Here is a 20,781-nt window from a genome sequence, read left to right as displayed (position 1 = left end):
TTGCACAAATGCATATAGTCATAACTCGAAAAAAGGAAAATATGGTGGCTTAGGGCATTTACCGGTGGCGGCGGCGGTGGAGGACCGCCCGGTGGCGGCGGTGGTGGAGGGGAGGAGGCGGCCGCGGCGGCGGCAGTCCCGCGGTGGCGGCGGGTGACCGCCCTCCCCCGGTGGCGGCAGCTGTGGGGGACCGCCCGGTGGCGGCGGTGGTGGAGGGGAGGAGGCAGCCGCGGCGGTGGGGAGGCGCCGGCGACAGCGGGGAGGCGCTGGTGACGGCATGGAGGGGAGGAGGCGGCCGCTGCTACTAGGGCCCACCCCACCCCACCTCGCGGGAACGGGAGCGAAGGAGGGAGCACGGGGCGGCGTCGGCGGAGGGGATCGTCGTCCGGTGCGCCGGTGCCGCTGTCTCTCTCTCCGTCTCTCCGGTGGCGGCGGCTGTGGGGGACCGCCCGGTGGCGGCGGTGGTGGAGGGGAGGAGGCGGCCGCGGCGGTGTGTGTGTGTGTCTGTGCACGATTTGAGGGAGGCACGGCTTAGTGTTGAATGCTTCTGTTTACCGAGTGCCTAGATGTACGGCACTCGGTAAACTCAAGCACCGCAGCCCAGTGACATGTGGGCCTGGTACATGTTTACCGAGTGCCCAGATCTACGGCACTCGGTAAACATAGCCCACTGTGGCAGACAGATGGGCCGTGGCTAACCTTTACCGAGTGTTTGAGGTCACACTCGGTAAAAGTATCCATTATTTCATGCAAAACAAAAAAGAAAAAAATGCCAATTTAATCCTAAAATTCACCAAACTTTCACATGAACTATTTCATGTCATCTATTTACTATCTAAAAAATTCCAAGTTTAAATCATAATGTTGAATTTCACTCTTAATAGAAATCCTACTCGTCAATGTGAATGTTTAACATCTCTTTGGGAGATGTACCGGTTCGGCAGCGACGAATGTAAAAATACTTCCGAAACGTTATGAAAATTTTTCTATAACATAGATGTATGCTTCAATGTTAATTCTTCCAATCTCGTGATTTATCGAGTTCGATTTTAATTATTACAATTAAATTTACACGATATGTACCTAATTTTCATAAAGAATGAAAAGTTTGTGAAATATAGTAAATAAATCGAAATAAACACCATATTTTGGAATGGAGTACTAAATATCATATGTGGATAGAGGAAAAAGAATGAAGGAAAAACAAGAAATTTGGTTGAATTTTACCGAGTGTTGCGCCAATACACTCGGTAAAAGGTAGTGTTTACCGAGTGTTGTGCTGATAACACTCGGTAAACATGTCATACCGTGACGCCGTTTGGCCCACGGTTGCTATCCTAGTGACGTGGCACCTCAATACCGAGTGTCTGTTTTTACCGAGTGTGCCCCTTCGGTAAAATTGTATTTTTACCGAGTGTCTTAATTTACCGAGTGTGCTAACTCGGTAAAGCGGTATACTACCGGGTGTTTATGTTTTCCGAGTGTTGGCACTCGGTAAATATTGTTTTCCGAGTGCCCCGACTTTTGACACTCGGTAATTGTCGGGGCACTCGGTAACTACACAGTCTCCGGTAGTGTACAGCAAATTGAGCACCAGCCAAGTAAAGCTACAATGGGTAAGGTAGGTGGAACCGATGCTACGTATTTAAGTGGGACCCACAGCTTCAATAAAATATCTTCATCTTCCCCACCATCCGTTTCAGTCGCGCTTTAGAAATTTCCCCAGTCCTCCCGTTCCTCCTAAAGTGGATGAACTTCTACAGTCTATTTATAATTTTTTAAAAAGTTGGAACCGGCGCAAGAACTTTCACCGCTCTCTCTTTTCCTGGCGTCGCTCAGAGTTGGCAGCACCTCTCACAGTGTTAGGAGCGGTGCTCTACTTTTCTCTATCCTTTCTAGGCAGCACTTAAGCAACACATTGTGGAGGGCCTAATGCAGGCTTCCCTGTCACGTCTTTGTGTGACTTCCTGGTCCAAAATATAACCTAAATACTTGTCCGTGTGTGGTCTATTCCGTCCCTACTACTGGACTAGAGGCTATCCATGTCCAAGCACAGGAAATTGTGTTGAGTAGTAGTAGCAGCAGCAGTAGTAGTTGAATTCAAATGCAGTTGTGTTTCATTTTCCAACTTACTGTTGTTGCAATTATTCTTGTTGATGACAGGGCAACCGTGACTTTCAATCAAATTTCTATATAGTTGGCGATCGAAATTTTGGCACACATGATGAAAACAAGTTGGCAAACGCCACATAATTGCGACAAAATTGAAGCTGGAGCAAGAGACAACTTTCATGTGAACGACTATTTGGGGCCTTCTGCTATTGATTCATCCATGAAAACGACAGGTTCACAGCGGAATATTATGCACCTGACGCAATGCACGACCTATACCTACTTCTTCAGTCAATCATTCCGTCCGATCATTGCAGAAAAGTGTGACACGATAGCTGTAACGACCTTCTAGTTCTATGCATGCAATCAAATACACTGGGCGCCAATGCAATAATTTGATTGAAAATTATTCAATTCGGATTGAAATAGAGAAAACCACGTGTATTCTAAGTTGCTACTTTGCCTATCAAACAGCCTCCAATCCTCCCCATGCATAAGAGCACACCGTTTGCTGCAACAGCTGTCTAGGCAAATAATCGGTAGCTCTCCTGGTGCCCATTTTTTGTTTCAAAAAAGGAAAGAAAAATGCTAGCTGCAACGAACTGATCTGAAGACCCATATCCTTAGGCCAGCTGCGATAAGCTCTTTGTAGACAGGAAGCATGTGATAGAAATTATAGAACCTCTAAGTGCAGATCAGTGGGTAAATGCATAACTTAGATAGGGAAACTTGCTTGGTGTACCACATGTCGAGCGCAGTCGCGGCCATGGCACCGCCGACGAGGGAGCAGCCCGTGGAGACGCAATGCAGGCGCGATGCAGCGGTCCGGTGGTGGCACTTCCCGCCGCTTCAGCACTCCCTTGATCGGTAGGGTTAGCGCAGTAAGTGGGGATCATGACGATTGTAGTGAACCTCATATTTGCGCCCTGACCCTCACCTCCCTCTATATAGTGCTGCGCGACGGGGGCCCACCAACCTTGGTTTGGTTGGATGCCCCCGATCAGGGCACTGGATCAAGGCCCGACTCGACCGTTGGGCCGAGTCGGATGAGATCAACACTAACAATCTCTGCCTTAATCTCACCTCATATTTAAACTCAACTTTCTTTATCTTTTTCTCATTCCATCACAGAATAGTGTATAGAGCGCGCTTTATCGTCACGGTCAGTTACCATTAGATTTAACAACTATAATGCACCTCTCTGTTTTGAAACATATACTCAACTAGGCCCCTTAGTATCCAGAAATCATAGGCTTTCCCATAAACCAATGTCGACTGTGTGTTCTCTGAACGTACTGGGTGGTTAACCTTTGGTAAGCGGATCCGCAAGTACTTACTCGGTACTTATGTGCTCAATGCTTTCAAAATGATTCTGGATTTTTTTCCTTTACAATATATAACTTAGTGTCAATGTGTCTGGCAGCACACTTGACCTATTGTCTTAGAGTTAACTTACTTTAAATGGTTATTGATGTTGTCTACCATTGTTAAATCCGGGTATAAATTCCCTTAACCTCCTTTTGCCTGTTCCTTAAGCCTCATGTCAAGCTATACTATGGTATGCATCACTGATGACACCACAACTGTTTTTTGGAGTTTTTCCATAATAATACTCCAACTGCGAGTGTTAGCAACTACTGTGGATTTCACTACACATCTCGCCATGACTTAACATTTGTAACCTTAACTATTTGAGAGTACTTGTTCTTTCTTACTCAGTAAGGGGCCTATGATACTTTGCAAAATTGCAAGACATTCTCAACTTAATTCCAGTGATCTATATCTGAACTGGACTTCTGCCAAAATATCTCGGATACATAAACTACGTCAGGGTAAGTTCTTACTTGTACTTGTACACACATCAAGCTTCCAACAGTTGAAGCATATGGAACCATATTCTTTTGATCGATCTCATATCGGCTCCTGGAACACTTAAAGTTCCCAAAACTATTACCCTTGACTATAGGAGCAGGCACAGGTTTACTCACATGCATACTTTACTTCTTTAGAATCTTTCCTAAGTATGCCTTTGCGATAGTCCTAATACCCAATTTCCTTCTATCTCGGTGAATTTCGATTCCTCGAACCAATGACGCTTCACCAAAATCATTCACATTGAAATTTGAGGACAAAACTTCTTCTCCAATGATAGATTAACTCACTACTAATGAGTAGAATGTCATCTATTCACAGGATGTGGAAAGTGAATTTTTTCATTCTTGAGCTTTGCATAAACGCTATTGTCCTTCTTATTTTTATTAAAACCCAAACTTTCTTATCGTTTCATCAACTTCAAATACTACTGTCTAGAGACTTACTTTTCACCCATCATTGGATTTCTACAGGCAGCATCCCTTATGTTCTTTTCTTCGACGACAAAACCTTTTAGGTTATGTCATGTAAACGTTTTCATATAAATCCCTGATGAGGAATGTCGTCTTTACATCCATCTGAAGACTGTATGGGTAATTGGGCACCCTGCAAATACCTTGCACTGTACAACCAGTTATCCTATTATTTTTGCAATCTTGAAGACCAAAGAGTCCTTTCTTCTGCAGTTCTGAAGAACAAAGAATCTTGTGTGCCGTTATTCTTGCTGTTCTAAATTTTTAACTTGTGTACAATATGTTTCGCAAGAAAAAGTTGTGTACAATATACATGCATTGGGAAGAAATAAATACTTGAATGTGCTAAGTATTACACACAATTTAATGTTGACTTATTTCCCGTTATGTATGCCAATAAAAATAAATGATAACTATACCACGGTTCCATTTTTTGGCATGGGTTCCCCCTTCAAGAACTGTTGGAACAATATGAGTGCTTGCCGCGGGCGGTGGAGGGGAACCTCGTGACCTGCGCCGCGGACGGTCACCAAGGTCAGGCCCTCATACACTTGGCTCCATCCACCAACCTATTTAAAATCAAAATCGCAAATGATAATTAGCACAGATTATTAACAGCTGTCGACTTGTAGGATGTGTGAATACCAGAGTAATTTGCATATTGACGTGAAATGTGACTAGAAATTAACTAGAATTTAGAGATGTATGTCCATCCGTCATGAGGTTCAGATGATCGAGGAAGGCCGGTTGAGTAGAATGAATAATGAAGCTGACCTGTTTCTTATCATACCACGGATACCAGCTGGTGATAGTTGGGAGGCCAAGAGCATCAATGGAGTATCTTGTTGATGTTAAGGGGATTACGGCGTCCGTGTCTCCACTGCGAAATAAACGAGAGATCAAAGATGACTGACTTTGAACATTCAGTACTCCTACAGTTGTGGCAAATAATGCAGGCTTCCCTGTCACGTCTTTGTGTGACTTCCTGGTCCAAAATATATCCTAAGTAGTTGTGCGTGTGTGGTCTATTCCATCCCTACTACTGGACTAGAGGCTATCCATGTCCAAGCACAGGAAATTGTGTTGAGTAGTAGTAGTTGAATTGAAATGCAGTTGTGTTTCATTTTCCAACTTACTGTTGTTGCAATTATTCTTGTTGATGACAGGGCAACCGTGACTTTCAATCAAATTTCTATATAGTTGGCGATCGAAAGTTTGGCACACATGATGAAAACAAGTTGGCAAACGCCACATAATTGCGACAAAATTGAAGCTGGAGCAAGAGACAACTTTCATGTGAACGACTATTTGGGGCCTTCTGCTATTCATTCATCCATGAAAACGACAGGTTCACAGCGGAATATTATGCACCTGACGCAATGCACGACCTATATATACCTACTTCTTCAGTCAATCATTCCGTCCGATCATTGCAGCAAAGTGTGACACGATAGCTGTAACGACCTTCTAGTTCTATGCGTGCAATCAAATACACTGGGCGCCAATGCAATAATTTGATTGAAAAGTATTCAATTCGGATTGGAATAGAGAAAACCACGTGCATTCTAAATTTCTACTTTGCCTATCAAACAGCCTCCAAAATTCCCCATGCATAAGAGCACACCGCTTGCTGCAACAGCTGTCTAGGCAAATAATCGGTAGCTCTCCTGGTGCCCAAAGGAAAGAAAAACGCTAGCTGCAACGAACTGACCTGAAGACCCATATCCTTAGGCCAGCTGCGATAAGCTCTTTGTAGATAGGAAGCACGGACCTCGGCGAATCTCCCCAGTTGGTGCTGATTAAAGCACTGAAGTTCATGGAGCAGGATTCAAAATGAAGCTGCAGCATTCAAAATGAAGCCGAAACACATTGCCACACATGCACGCCACGCACGAACCTGCAGGTCGCCCATGGATAGTTTATTCCGGTGAGGTTGGCGTGGAGAGCCCGCTGCACCTCCGGCCGGTTGTAGTAAACCGTGGAGTGGCTCTCGGTGCACGGGTCATACGACCCCCCCGCCATCACGTGGTGGTAGTGGCGGCGGCCTATCAACGACGACGGCTTCCATGATCTCTTGGTCGACGACGTCTGGCCGCACAGGGGCGTGTAGATGCTGTACATGTCGATGTTCCCCTGCTCCGCCGCGGCCACGTCCGTCGCCGCGTTGCACGCCGGCGACGGGTGGATGATGGACTCGTTGAGGCCGCCGCAGGAGGCCTTGAGCAGCTGGTACGTGCCGTCGGAGATCAGCCCGTGGTTCCACCACGACTCGAACGCGCCGGCGTAGTCCGTGTGGTCGTTGATCACCGGGTTGCCGACCATGAAGCCTTTGAAGTTTATGATGGGTCTCGCGACGCCTGCGTTGTTCCGGTAGACGAGCTGCGACAGCTGCGTGACGTAGTGCCCTGCGTGCGTGCCGATTTTACTCAGTTTTTTTATATATATATATATTTATTTATATTATCATGTCATCAGTTACTATTGCAGTAGAAAAATAAAGCGCGTGTTTATTATAGTAAGTATCACTTAACCTCCGTAGCTCTCTCCGGCAATGTAGAAATCGCGGTACTTGTACTGCGGGAACCTCTGGAACCATTTCACCAGGAAAGTGTATGAATCGTGGGCTGTTTTGTTGTCGCCGCTGGTGTAAAGCTCGGAGCTGGTGTTGGTGTAGGAGAATCCCACGCCGGCCGGCTGAGTCCTAGGAACAAGATGTTCGCCGCTGCAGCAACACGGTATATACACGCACAAAACTCAATCTCGATAATCAGCGTATAATTAACAAGCTACGGACGGACGGCAACAACGGTGCGCACCAGTGTTCCACCGGTTGTCGTTGAGGAATAGCGTCGCGCCGTCAGGCCGGATGCGGAACGCGCCGAGCTCCTGGGACGCGCCGTACCCCACCGCCGAGCACCCGGGCCCGCCAGTCCAGCCACAGCAGCAGCGGCGCCGGCTGCGCCTCCGGCGGCACCTCCTGGAGCCAGTAGAACAGCGCCCGCCCGCCGGGGCCCTCGTCCACCGCCACGTACCCCGAGTACATCGGGAAGTCCACGGCCGGCTGCCCCGGCAGCCGCCCGATGCGGTCTCCGGCGGCAGTTCCGGCGGCGGCTCGCCATGCCAATGCAAGCAGCAACGACACGGGAAGAAGAAGCACTACTGGAGGGAGACCGCCGGTCATCGTGCTCAGCTTGTGCACGTACAATTGTTGGATGATGATTACAGAGACAATGTATACATTCCAATTTGTCGGATAGTACTTGTTTATTATATATATACAAGGCAAAGGGAGCAAGTAATTGTTGGATGATGACGACAATGTATACATTCCAATTTGTGGGATAGTAATTGTTGGATGATGACGACGGTGCGATGCTGAAACTTGAAGGCAACAAGGCAAAGGGAGCAGACCACTTGGAGGCCGGAAGCAAGGCGGGTCCAGTGGGAGAAGAGAGGCCCAATAGAGTGAAGAAGCCCAATCCAAGATTCATTGGGCCCAGCTGGACGAATGCGTAGGAGACGGGGAAAGGCTGCGTGCTCGCTAATCTTGTATCCTACTCCAATATCTGTGAATTCGTTCTAAACTCTAGCTAACACAGAACCCCCGAAGGACAATCCCAAGTAGCCAATGTGGTTTGTCACAATTTGGTATTCGGAGGTGTAGATCCTCGGCCCAGACTCCATCGATTCCGGCGAGTTCTTCTCGTCGGCGAGCAATCAAAGTCTGACGGAGCCACCGGATTATGTTCTTCGACCTTGGTATCAAACCAGAGAACAGAAGAAGTTGCAGGCGATGGAGGAGCAGACTGCATTCCTGAAGGGATGCAGGCGCCGATGGACCATCAACTCGAGACTCTCAAGAAGACATTGGATGCAGGCTCGGATGGACCATGTAGCTCTTCCAACTCCTTAGTGAACTTGGAGACTTGTGGAAGAAAGTTCATTAATTAGATGTTTTAGTAAAGAACAAATGTGGACAGTCTAGACATTAGAACCTTGGATAAATGTGGACAGTCTAGACTTTAGAGACATAGAGGCTAAATTGACAATTGGATCAGCTCTAACCAGATTCATGCAAAAAAAAAAAAAAGTTCCAGCTAAGTGCCTAAGTTGTTGCTCGTTCATAAACCATAAAAGACCGGATTCTAATTCATTCAACTAGCATAACATGGCAAAACGTTAAGTCTTTGTAGACTCAATTTCTCAGATGTATAATGCTCCAGGTACAAAGGATTACAAAGCTACAGAACAGAGTTTACTGAGCATAGTAGTATTGATCTGTATGTGTCGGAAGTATTTACTCTGGCAATACGGATCAACGCATCTGCGCACAGGAAATCAGAATGGATAGCACACGAGACACATGGTTTACATTAGTTCAGGTACGTGGTGCCCTATGTCTAGCTTGAAGTAGATCTCTTTGTTCGTATGCTCTGCTAATAGTAGCTATGCCTAGTATGGACAATGTAGAATTCCCATCGGGGGTCCCTATCTCTCCTTATATAGGCCGGAGGTAAGGTTACCAGAGATCCGATCGATTAATATATAGATGTGTTTCCTTGTTAGTTACATGAAAAATACAAGAGATCATTCTACCATATCCCGTAAAGATTCAGAATGCAGGTTGCCCATGCAAGGCGACTTGCTTGTCACATCTATTGGTGCGTCTGGCGTACATGGGCCTCATACTCGACGTCTTCAGCCCGTGTCGATACTTCTGGGCTAGAATACAGGCGGTGAGGTATCCCGTTATCATATCTTCGACAGTATGGTAGACCTGAACTCTACTAATTGCTAACCTCCATTTTGGAATGAATTTCTTGTTCGGGTTTACAGTAATTTGAATGCAAACGTAGGGGCTATTTTGGTTATCTTTCATCAGCCTGTTCGACAGCCTGTATTCGGCCTATAAGCCTTGGCTTATCAGCCAACGAACAGTATTTTTCTCTCACACCAAACCAGCCAGCAGTACTTTCACCCATGGCTTATAAGTCAATCCAGCCGAAACAAACAGACTGCATAATGACAAATGTGTCAATCAAGTATATTATTTTAATTTGTCTCTCATAATGATAGATATGTGGATAATTTAGATACAAAGTTAGAGGTTATTTTTAATTATCTTTCATAATTGAAAAGGTGTGTAAATTAGATGCAAATTTAGGTGGTTATTTTTGAATTTGACATAGATGGGTAATTTAGATGTAAAATTAGAGCAGGTTACTTTATGTATTTTTTACAATGATAGAGGTAGATAAATTTTTAATAAAACAGAATAGATTCAATGGCTATTATCGATGAGGATGATTAGAGACTACCAAATTAAGGCAAGATGCTTTCTAATTATTGTGGGCCAGAATTTATTTATTTATTTCTAACACACGATGAACATTACTGTGGAGGCTCTAGTTGTTTCTGATTATTGAGAAACTTTTTAGGAATTTTGTTTTTTTATCGTATCCAGGTAAGAATTAACATGGAAGCTCTGTTAGAGCCTCTAATGAGTTATGGTGAGATAAAATTCTAGGATTCATTTTTTTTTCTAGCACCTCTAGTAAGAATTAATGTAAAATCTCTGTTGGAGTAGCAGTAGTAAGATAAGATATGATTGTGAGAATTTTTATAATTTCTCTTTTTTTTCTAGCACGTCACGAGGATTCTGGGTTCGTTTTGGTTGTGGAATTTCTGTAAGTCCGCACGAAGTTCGTGCATTCCCAAACGGAAACTCTGAAACAGATACTCCTTCAAGTTTGGTCTCAGTTGATTGAACCCCATCACACAAGATTATTGTCCTCTGAAGTCCAACTCAAGCAGAGCAGTCAATTCAGCTACCTAACCTAGCCAAGGCCCAGACAACATTCTCTGTTCCTCTTCTCCGTTGCTTTTCACACGCTAGCATTCGCGCGCGTAATATCTCGGTGATTTGTGTGTAATATTAATATCTCGGATGATTTTTTTATCCCAATGTATATCCGATGCTCAGCTCTTGGTTTGGCACAGTTTTTGCAGTAAGCAATAATGCAAGCCAACCATCACCAATCCCATCAGACATTTGGCTTCCTTTCTTCTCTGTGCAACACGAAACTATGTCGTCCTCGTCCACGCCTCGCGGTTGCAGGAAACTGCTCTGCATCTCCTTGTGCATCGTCCTCGCATTCGGCGTCGAGGCCGCCAGCGCCGACGATCAGTTCGTCTACTCCGGCTTCGCGGGCTGCCAACGTCACCCTCGACGGCGCTGCCGTGGTCACGCCGTCGGGCCTGCTGGAGCTCACCAACGGCACGCTCCGGCAGAAGGCGCACGCCATCCACCCGGCGCAGCTCCGTTTCCGCGAGGCGCGCAACGGCACCGGCACCGGCACAGCGCGGTCGTTCTCGGCGTCCTTCGTGTTCGGCATCCTGTGCCCGGACGCGGACGCCTGCGGCCACGGGATCGTCCTCTTCGTCGCGCCGGACAGCTACGACCTCGCCGCCGCGTTCCCGAGCCAGTACATCGGGCTCGTCAACGGCAGCACCAACGGCGACGCCGCCGACCACCTCTTCGGCGTGGAGCTCGACACCGACCAGAACAACGAGTTCCGCGACATCAACGGCAACCACGTCGGCGTCGACGTCAACAGCCTCGTCTCCGTCGCCTCGGCCAGCGCCGGCTACTACGACGACGAGGACCACGTCTTCCGCAATCTGACGCTCGCGAGCGGCGAGGCGATGCAGGTGTGGGTGGACTACGACGGCGAGCGGAAGCGTGTCGACGTGACCATGGCTCCACTGAGAGTAGCCAAGCCCAGCAGGCCACTGCTCTCCACCGCCTACGACCTGTCCACGGTGCTCACCGACGTGGCTCGCGTCGGCTTCTCGTCGGCGACAGGCTCGTTCAACTCGCGGCACTACGTTCTTGGCTGGACCTTCGCCAGTGGACGGACCTGCTCCAGCCATTGACATCGCCAAGCTGCCAAAGCTGCCTCGCTTTGGCCCCAAGCACCGAGCCAAACTGGCAGAGATTGTCCCGCCTGTCGCCACGGCAGCAGTCATCTTGGCCGTGGGTGCCATTGCCGTTCTCCTGGTGCGGAGGCGGCTGCAGTACACTGAAGTGCGAGAAGATTGGGAGGTCGAGTTTGGGCCGCACCGGTTCTCATACAAGGACTTGTTCAATGCAACAGAAGGATTCAAGAACAAGAACCTGCTTGGGGTTGGAGGGTTTGGGAGGGTGTACAAGGGAGTCCTTCCGGTGTCGAAAATGGAGATGGCCGTCAAGAAGGTGTCACATGACTCGAAGCAGGGCATGAAGGAATTCATAGCAGAGGTTGTTAGCATTGGCCGCCTGCAGCACCGCAGCCTTGTGCCGTTACTAGGTTACTGCAGGCGAAAAGGTGAACTTCTCCTGGTCTACGAGTACATGTCAAACGGGAGCCTTGATAAGCACTTGTATAGTGGTGATCATGATATGCCAATTCCGAGTTGGGACCAAAGGTTCCGGATCATCAAGGGGATCGCGTCCGGGCTGCTCTATCTCCACGAAGAGTGGGAGAAAGTAATCATCCACCGCGACATCAAGGCGAGCAATGTGCTGCTGGACAACGACATGGATGGCCGGCTTGGTGACTTCGGCCTCGCAAGGTTGTATGACCATGGTACTGACCCACATACAACTCATGTGGTTGGAACCATAGGGTACCTTGCTCCAGAGCTTGGTCGAAGCAGCAAGGCGACGCCTTTGTCGGATGTTTTCGCCTTCGGCGTGTTCGTTCTTGAAGTCACCTGTGGCCAGAGGCCCATCAGGCAAAGCTCGAACGGTGAGCAGCTCTTGTTGGTTGACTGGGTTGTTGAGCATTGGCACCAAGGATCAGTGACTGACACCGTGGATGCCAGGCTCCATGGAAGCTACAACGTTGGTGAGGCATCCCTGGCTCTTAAGATAGGGTTGCTATGCTCTCACCCGCTCTCCAGCACGAGGCCTAGCATGCGGCAAGTCTCCAAGTACCTAAGCAGAGACGTGCCGCTACCAGAGCTGGCGCCGACACATCGGACCTTCGAATCCCTTGCCCTGATGCAGAGTCAAGGTTTTCGACTCGTATGTCATGTCTTACCCCTCGTCCATGGCAACCATGACCACCATGTCCAGCCCTTCAGGAGAAGTGATACCATGAGCGCTGCCTTCCATTTCATAACCTTAAATGTAGATTTGCTGAATTCCATGATTAACAATCCCTTGAAAAAATCCAAGTATGTGTGCAAATAAACGATTAGTCTTGTGTTATACTCCCTCCATCTATAAAATGATGCAATTATAGGATTTGTACAAGTCAAACTAGCTTAACTTTGATCAAATTTATAGTGAATATTGTTGGAATTAAGTGATCTCTGGCTCGAGCCGTTACGAAGGGTACGCGGTCAAGGACCGTTTCCCCTGGCCGAGTTAGTCGGGGACTCGGGGGAAACCCCACACGTGCGATGATCGGTAGCGCCAAAACCAACCAATGGTTGCGGCCCCGAGTCGAGCAGCGCCATATGAAAAGGGGTGGCCCGGCTTCTCCTTTGACCAACGCACAACTGAGAAACAGACCACTTCAACGTTTCTTTTCCCGATCCTAAGAGGGTGCTGGATCGACCCGAAGGCCGCCGCCCTTCTTCCCCAACTCTAGCACCGGCCAAGGTGATTGGCCAATGCCGCTGGCGTCCTGAAGGTCGACGCTACGTCATCGTACAGCACCGTCCTCGTCCTCGCATCCCGCTACATCATCGTACAGCACCGTCCTCGTCCTCGCATCCCTACTCCATCGATGGCGGCGGAATCTCAAGGTCTGTGATTCATAATTCTAGATGATGTGATCTTTTGACTAGGCTAGATCATTCATTTGTGTTGATCTCGATCTAACAAATATTAGTAACTTTTATATCTACAACAAAGTTTACTAAAAAAATTATTTCATAATTATTTTAATGATACTTATTTTGTATCATAAATGCTAAATGCTAGTAACTTTACATATAATTTTGGTCAAATTTCAAATCAATTGATTCCTCAAAACATGAGAATGGTATCTTTTATGGACGGAGTTAATAAGCTAGGGCTAGTTACTAGCTAGGCTAAAAATTATATTAATTAGCTCAAACTAGCTAAGTTTAGCTTGTTAGTTGGCTAACAACTAGTTAAAGGCTTGGTTGAAAAAGTAGTCCACCTATTAGCACTCCTATTTAGATGCACTAGGGCTAATTAGCTAGCTTGAAATTAGCTCTGGTATCAAACAGGCCCTTAGGGCACGTTACAATGCGTCTCTCCGTCCCGTCTCTTCGTGACTGCTTTTGCAGAAAGCACCCCGTCGAAGCCTAGAGACGGAGGCCGCGTCGCCTCACGAGACGACGGGGAAGGCCCGTGCTCCGAGGCGCGGGAGCAGCGTTGTACGCCTCGGTGTCTCGAGTCGACTGCGCGCTAGGATCCCGCGTGGGTGCGCTTGGATTCTGGTTTTTGTGCGCGCGGGGTCGAGCACACCGTTGCGGCACCGGCTTCGGGGCGGAAGACCTAGACGCGGTGGCCGCATCCAGCACGCAGGCTTACAGCCAGCACAAGCTCCTCCGCAAGTTCACTGCGCGGCCCAACCACCATCCCTGCCCTGCCGCAGCCTCAGCGCTAGTGCTGTGTCGCAAGTGCTCGTCCCTTCGCGTGGCATCGGACCTCTCCGCGCAGGGGACTCTGACACGGCGGCGACGGCCGCGGGGGCACGTAGGAGGAGCTAGCAGCGCCCAATAGACGGAGGAGCATCACCAGGTGGAGCTAGCGGCCGCGGGGGCATGGAGCTGGTTGCTGCGGCGTGCCTGGATCCATGGTAGATAGCATTGGAGCAGCAGCGTTGACTATCTGAGGTACCTTCCTCTTATTGATGCAGCCATGATGATTCTACAATTTGTTGATTTAGGAGCATTGTTTTGATCTGAAGAATCTACATAGAGCGTTTTGATTGTGTCGATTGACGGAAACGACTACTGGTTCTTCATATTGTGCTAGAACATAGTCCATTTTTTCTTTTGTCTCTTTTCTCGTTGTTTACTTATGTATAAACTGGTTGGTATGCAGATAGTGGTACATGCAGTTAAAACTGTTAACTATCTGAATCTACATCTTTTAGTGTATCAGTTCTGAAAGCTATCTGAATCTGCAATTGTATCATTTCTAAAAGTTGCTAGTGTATCGTTTTTGTTAGCTGCTAAATTGTTAGCTTTCAGAAAGTTGAAAACTGTTATCACTTAGTGCGACTGTCGTTGATATCTCAGTTAGCTTTCTCAGCTGAAAACTACTATCAGTTATTCGTCTGATCTTCTCCTTCGTTCTGTTTGTTTACCGGATGAGAACCAGAAAGCTAGTTGTAGTCGTAGTAGAACAAGCTGCTGATGTATGGAGCTATCATGCTTTTATTTTTATTTTATTTATTTATTTTTTGTAACAGCATGCTTTTATTTTCTAATTTCATAGTATCTTGAAAATTTGCTAATTTCTTTGGCTGTCATGATGATGTATGGAGTTGCAGAAATGCCAATGCATAGTACCTTGAAAAAATTCTAATTTCTTTGGCTTCATTTTGTGTAGTCAACGTAGCTGTGAATCCATTATCTATCAAATAGCAACACAATAGTATATAAAATGATATTCATGAATGATCTTAACTAGATGCAAAGCATTAAACGGTTTGCAGATGACCCCTTGTCTATGGGATGTACGATCTGTACCTCTCGTCTGTGGGTGAGTAGTCTTCCTTCACTAGTTTTCCGTGTGTGGAATCATAATGTCCAGATGATTAAAGCAGTGGACCATGTTTCTTCCCTGGAAAAGGAGAACATCATAGTCATGTTAGTCAACATGATTACTATGCAAAAATAATATATGTGTTATCCTGGCCACACAGCCTAGCAAAAGTTGAACACGGCATTTCAGTATCAGTCCTTAACACGCATGATTTGGACTGATCTGTGGAAATAAAGTTTTTCTTTTTAAAAAAAGAACTAGATTTCAAGATCCTACTACTAGATAAGATCGACCAGCACCAGGTAGAATGATCAATGATGTGCTATATGAAGTTTTATATGAACATTCTGAGGTATGCAGAATCATTCTTGCGTGTCAATACAAGTGAACACAATTAAATACATGTGGACTCATGCATAGTAAACTGAAATGAACGAAGAAGTCAATTGCGGCTAGGAACACAGACGTCACAAATACGCTGTGTTCTTATCCCATTTGTTCATACATGGAAAAACTAGTAGCCATAGAAGACTTGGACGCCAGAAGCAACATTTATAGTACGAACTGCTACCGATGGCTTACGGCAGTTGCTGATGATGCGTCAGGAAATTCTCTTGTTGATGTATCGCCTCCTCTGACCAACGACTGGTAGACGAAATGGACACAACAAGGAAAAGGAAATTGGATCTCTGCTTCCAGCACCAAGCAAGCAGCAACTCACGTTCAGATTTGAGACAACGATGCATTAGCAATTTGCAGGTCCTAATGCGCCAGGGAAACCCGTACACTAACTAGCAGCCAAGCGCTTGGCGCAGTTCAGTCATTCTCCAGTCTCCAGTCTCCTCTCCACACACAGAGCATTCACATCAAATGCCCCACGTACAGCGTGCAACTCTGACGCTGTAGAGATTTTCAGAGGCCATGGCTCACATAGGTGTCATCTCCTTCCTCACCGTCCTTCTCTTCCACTGCCTGAACCTTACCGCGGCTGTCACTGCCAGTGCTGCTGCCGGCGCCGCAGCCGACCAGGACCAGTTCGTCTTCTCCGGCTTCACCGGCGCCAACCTAACCCTGGACGGCACGGCTACCGTCACGGCGGACGGCCTTCTGGAGCTCACCAACGGCACGGTCCAGCTCAAGGGCCACGCCTTCCACCCGGCGCCCGTGCACCTCCGCACGCCGTCGCCCGGTGGCGGAACGGTGCGCTCCTTCTCGGCTTCCTTCGCGTTCGCCATCCAGACCACGTACCCGGGGCTCAGCTGCCACGGCATCGCCTTCACGGTAGCGCGCAGCACGGACTTCTCCTCCGCGCTGGCCGCGCAGTACATGGGCCTCGCCAACATCGACGACAACGGCAACGCCACCAACCGCTTCGTCGCCGCCGAGATCGACACCATGCAGAACGTCGAGTTCCAGGACGTCAACAACAACCACGTCGGCGTCGACGTCAACGGCCTCCACTCCGTGGCCGCGCACCCCGCGGGGTACTACGACGACGCCAACGGGAGCTTCAACGGCGTGGACCTGATCAGCGGCGAGGTGATGCAGGCGTGGGTGGAGTATGACGCGGAGCAAGCACGCGTCAACGTCACCATCGCTCCGGTTGGAATGTCCAAACCTGTAAGACCTCTTGTTTCTACACGCTGCAACCTCTCCGACGTGCTAGCTGAGCCGTCATACGTCGGCTTCTCTTCTGCAACTGGCCCCATCAATTCTCGGCACTACATTCTTGGCTGGAGCTTCGCCACGGATGGACCTGCTCCGGCGATCGATGTCGCTAAGCTGCCAAAGCTACCTCGTCTCGGCCCGAAGCCTCGATCCAAGGTCCTGGAGATCTTGCTGCCTATTGCCACTGCATTGTTCATTGTCACTCTAGGGACTCTTGTGGTTGTGCTTGTGAGAAGAAGAATGAGGTATGCCGAGCTACGGGAAGACTGGGAAGTCGATTTCGGACCGCACCGGTTCTCATATAAGGATTTGTTCCATGGAACTGATGGATTCAAGGACAAGCATCTTCTTGGACAAGGCGGGTTTGGCAGGGTGTATAGAGGAGTGCTTCCAAAATCAAAACTAGAGGTGGCTGTGAAGAGGGTGTCACATGAGTCAAGGCAGGGAATGAAGGAGTTTGTTGCTGAGGTTGTTAGTATCGGCCACATCCGACACCGCAACCTTGTACAGTTACTTGGCTATTGTCGGAGGAAAGGCGAACTCCTTTTGGTGTATGACTACATGTCTAATGGCAGCCTTGATAAATATTTGCATTATGAAGAAGCAAAGCCAGTGTTGGATTGGGCTCAGCGGATTCATATCATCAAAGGTGTTGCATCCGGTTTGTTGTACCTCCACGAGAAGTGGGAAAAAGTTGTCATTCATCGTGATATCAAGGCAAGCAATGTACTCCTTGACAAAGAAATGAATGGACGGCTCGGTGACTTTGGTCTCGCGAGGTTATATGACCATGGTACTGATCCCCAGACTACACATATGGTTGGCACCATGGGTTACCTTGCTCCAGAGCTAGTACGCACAGGCAAGGCATCACCTCTTACAGATGTTTTTGCTTTTGGTACATTCCTCCTTGAGGTCACATGTGGACAAAGGCCTATCAAGGAAGATGAACAAGGCGACCATCTTTTGTTGGTCGATTGGGTACTTGAGCATTGGCACAATGGGACTCTCCTTGCCACAGTGGATATAAAGCTGAGAGGAAACTACAACATTGAAGAAGCATACCTTGTACTAAAGCTTGGACTGCTATGCTCTCACCCTTCTGCAAGTGCAAGGCCAAGTATGCAAAAAGTAATGGATTACCTTGATGGAGACTCACCAGTTCCAGAGTTGGCGTCAACACAACTAAGCTTCAACATGCTAGCCCTATTGCAAAATAAGGGACTGGATCCATATATGGTGTCATGTCCTCCATCATCAATGATGAGTTTCGGAGCTATATCTGACCTATCAGGAGGGAGATGATGTTCTAACCTTTGAAGTTTTAATGGAAAAAGGGTGTTTACTATTTAGTTATTTACAATAATAGAGATAATAAGTGAGTTTTTGATCATCATAACAATCTTAGAATATAATGTATTTGTATCCTTCTTTGTGAATGACACGTCAACAACTATTCTTGACTATATTAATTAATATACACGTGTAGCCTCCTAAGAAGGTGACAATGGTTACCTATTTTAGTTACTTGGTACCTCCCATAAACTAATCTATGGCGATCTCCACAATGCATCCATGGTCACCTCCCTCAATCTCCCCACACCTGAAAAGCTCACCAAGTCATACTACATCTCGAGAAAGGACAAGTGTTTCCAACTATTTATGATGCACAAATCCAAGGGTTCTCCAGTGGAACCATTGCTAGCTCCACAAGGAGAAATCAACGAGAAAGTACGGGACAATATGATCAAGAAATTAAACCAAATCCCAAGTATCCTCATATTATGACTCTGGATCAATGTCCGTTCATTCCGATGAAGCTTCACTTGGATTAGATGGCCTACCAAGAGGGAATATTCCATAGGATCAAGGGAAGCATCTCCACTCTTCCAAGGCACCTCCAATCTATAATATGAACCCCTCACTTCGGTTGCAACACACACCACAAGGGAGCAATCCTCCATCACTCTCTCGAGATGTAGATGTAGAATAGTTTAGATGGGAATTAGAGTCGAGTTGAGCTAGCTAGTCTTGTGGGCTCCAAAAGTAAGTCTTTAGGATTTCTGGTAAAACTCTTGTATCTTTCCTTTTATAAGACTCTGAGTATTCAATTAAGTTATTTTCTCTACTATAATTTTTGTCGTGCATCGCCATGAGAACGAAAATCAATAAGATTTTCCATATCGTTGGTGATCCATTAAAGTAGCAAATATCATATTATGGTAACCTATTGAATTAGAAAATAGTTTTGGTGATTTATTGGATTAAATAGTTGAATCATTGGAAAACAAAGGAGCCAACTCTTGATGCAGATACACATTTTATTTCTATCTGAGTTTTTTCAATTTATAATGTAAACTAGATGAACATGGCATGAAAATAGATGATCGCTAGATACATCATAGACGCTATCCCACCCTATAAACCACTGCACAGCACAACCACACCAGCCCCAAATCCCACCCCATAAGCAATGCTGGTTTAGGGACTAACATGAGGGAGTGCAGGTGCCTAGTTTCATGGCAGTGGCGGGGATCATGCTCGCCAACGAGTTGTAGAATGATCTAGCTAGATCCCCGAGGCTAGTGCACTGAGTAGATTGCAGCTGTAATGGCACTCGCTATCAAGTAGGCTTGGATCAGAGGTGTCCGACGGTCAGAGCCCACAACACGATGACACACTAATGCAGGGAACGACTAGGGAAATGTTGTGTGTGCAGGTATGTTATGTCTGCCTCGCGTGTCATCTTTGCGAGCAGGTGGGAGATGAGGTTAGGTCATAGTGGATGGTAGGAGGGCAGCGTGCAGCAGCAAGGACTATAGGAGGAGAGGTAGGGCACAGGAGTGGATAGAGCATATGGGAGGAGGTGAGAGGAGCAAAGCAGATAAGGAGAAGGTGGGGTAGGGCATGAGCGGATGGGGGAGGCGACGTACGGGTGCAGCAGCACAAATAGGAGGAGCCAAGGTAGAGCGGTAACGGCTGGTGAGTGGAGAGTGTGACCGGGTCCACATATCAACGAACAAATTTTGCAGGTGTGAGAGGCGGAGCGAGCAGGGCGAAGAGGCGGTGTGGATGATTTCATTTAGCACTTTTTGGAGTAGATATTTACTTTGAGCAATTTCATTTTACAACTCACTTGCATTATTCTAAGTCTAGACCAAAGTAGTTTAGTAGTTCCCAAAAAAAGAACAAAGTAGTTTTCTAGAGGCTTATCACTCTTTATCTGAGTCTTGCTGTAGCACAGGTTTCTTGTCTACTGCTTAGTGTTTACTTTGAGTAAGTGCCTTGTTATAACGTCTGAGTATGGCAGTAATCAATAGTTGTAGACATGGTGTCCAGACTAGATGTTACATTATATTGGTTTGCATTGAGTTCAATGTATCATAGTGGTAGCCGATAAGTGATGATAGCCCCATCCAGAAAACATATTCCACCATGTTAGTTATGTTATAGGACTTAGGTGTGGACTCACCTTTCCCCTTCTCATATAGTTGTGATCTCGATCATGATCACTCATGTGGACTGATTGAGCCCGCTAGTCTTCTCTGTGCTACTTTTCTCCCTCAAACATAGGTCTGGTTTAAGATCGTTGAAGCGAAGTGTACGTAGAGGCTACCTCATTGATTTGAGAGTGTTAAGGGTGTGGTGAGGGAAGTTTGAGTGGTGAGGGAAGTTTGAGTGGTGAGTATGGAGAGTCTGAGTTCAGAGTTTGGGATAGTTGGGAAAAGCATATATTATATTACTTGTTATCAATACTTGTGTGGTAAGAATACAAACTACAACTAAACCATTATGATCAACTGATCTCATTTTGTTTCGTTTTCCCACAAAGTTCATTGGCGCTGGCCATGGTATGCACACGTCTAGTGGTGTTCATATTTCTGGCTTATATATTGGCATTTGGCTATGTCCGCGCTCAGA

At 47.0% G+C, this 20,781-nt stretch overlaps 2 pseudogenes; one reads left to right on the top strand and one right to left on the bottom strand.

Annotated features, from left to right (window-relative positions):
- Nucleotides 1–4,337: 4,337 nt before the first annotated feature.
- Nucleotides 4,338–7,677, bottom strand: LOC136541403 (serine carboxypeptidase 2-like; annotated as a pseudogene).
- A 2,553-nt stretch (nucleotides 7,678–10,230) lies between these two features.
- LOC136543252 (uncharacterized) lies at nucleotides 10,231–18,378 on the top strand (annotated as a pseudogene).
- Nucleotides 18,379–20,781: the final 2,403 nt, after the last annotated feature.

Source organism: Miscanthus floridulus, chromosome 3 (assembly GCF_019320115.1).
Source record: "Miscanthus floridulus cultivar M001 chromosome 3, ASM1932011v1, whole genome shotgun sequence".
In the NCBI taxonomy this organism is placed as follows: Eukaryota; Viridiplantae; Streptophyta; class Magnoliopsida; order Poales; family Poaceae; genus Miscanthus; species Miscanthus floridulus.
This window is presented reverse-complemented; position numbering and strand designations above follow the sequence as displayed.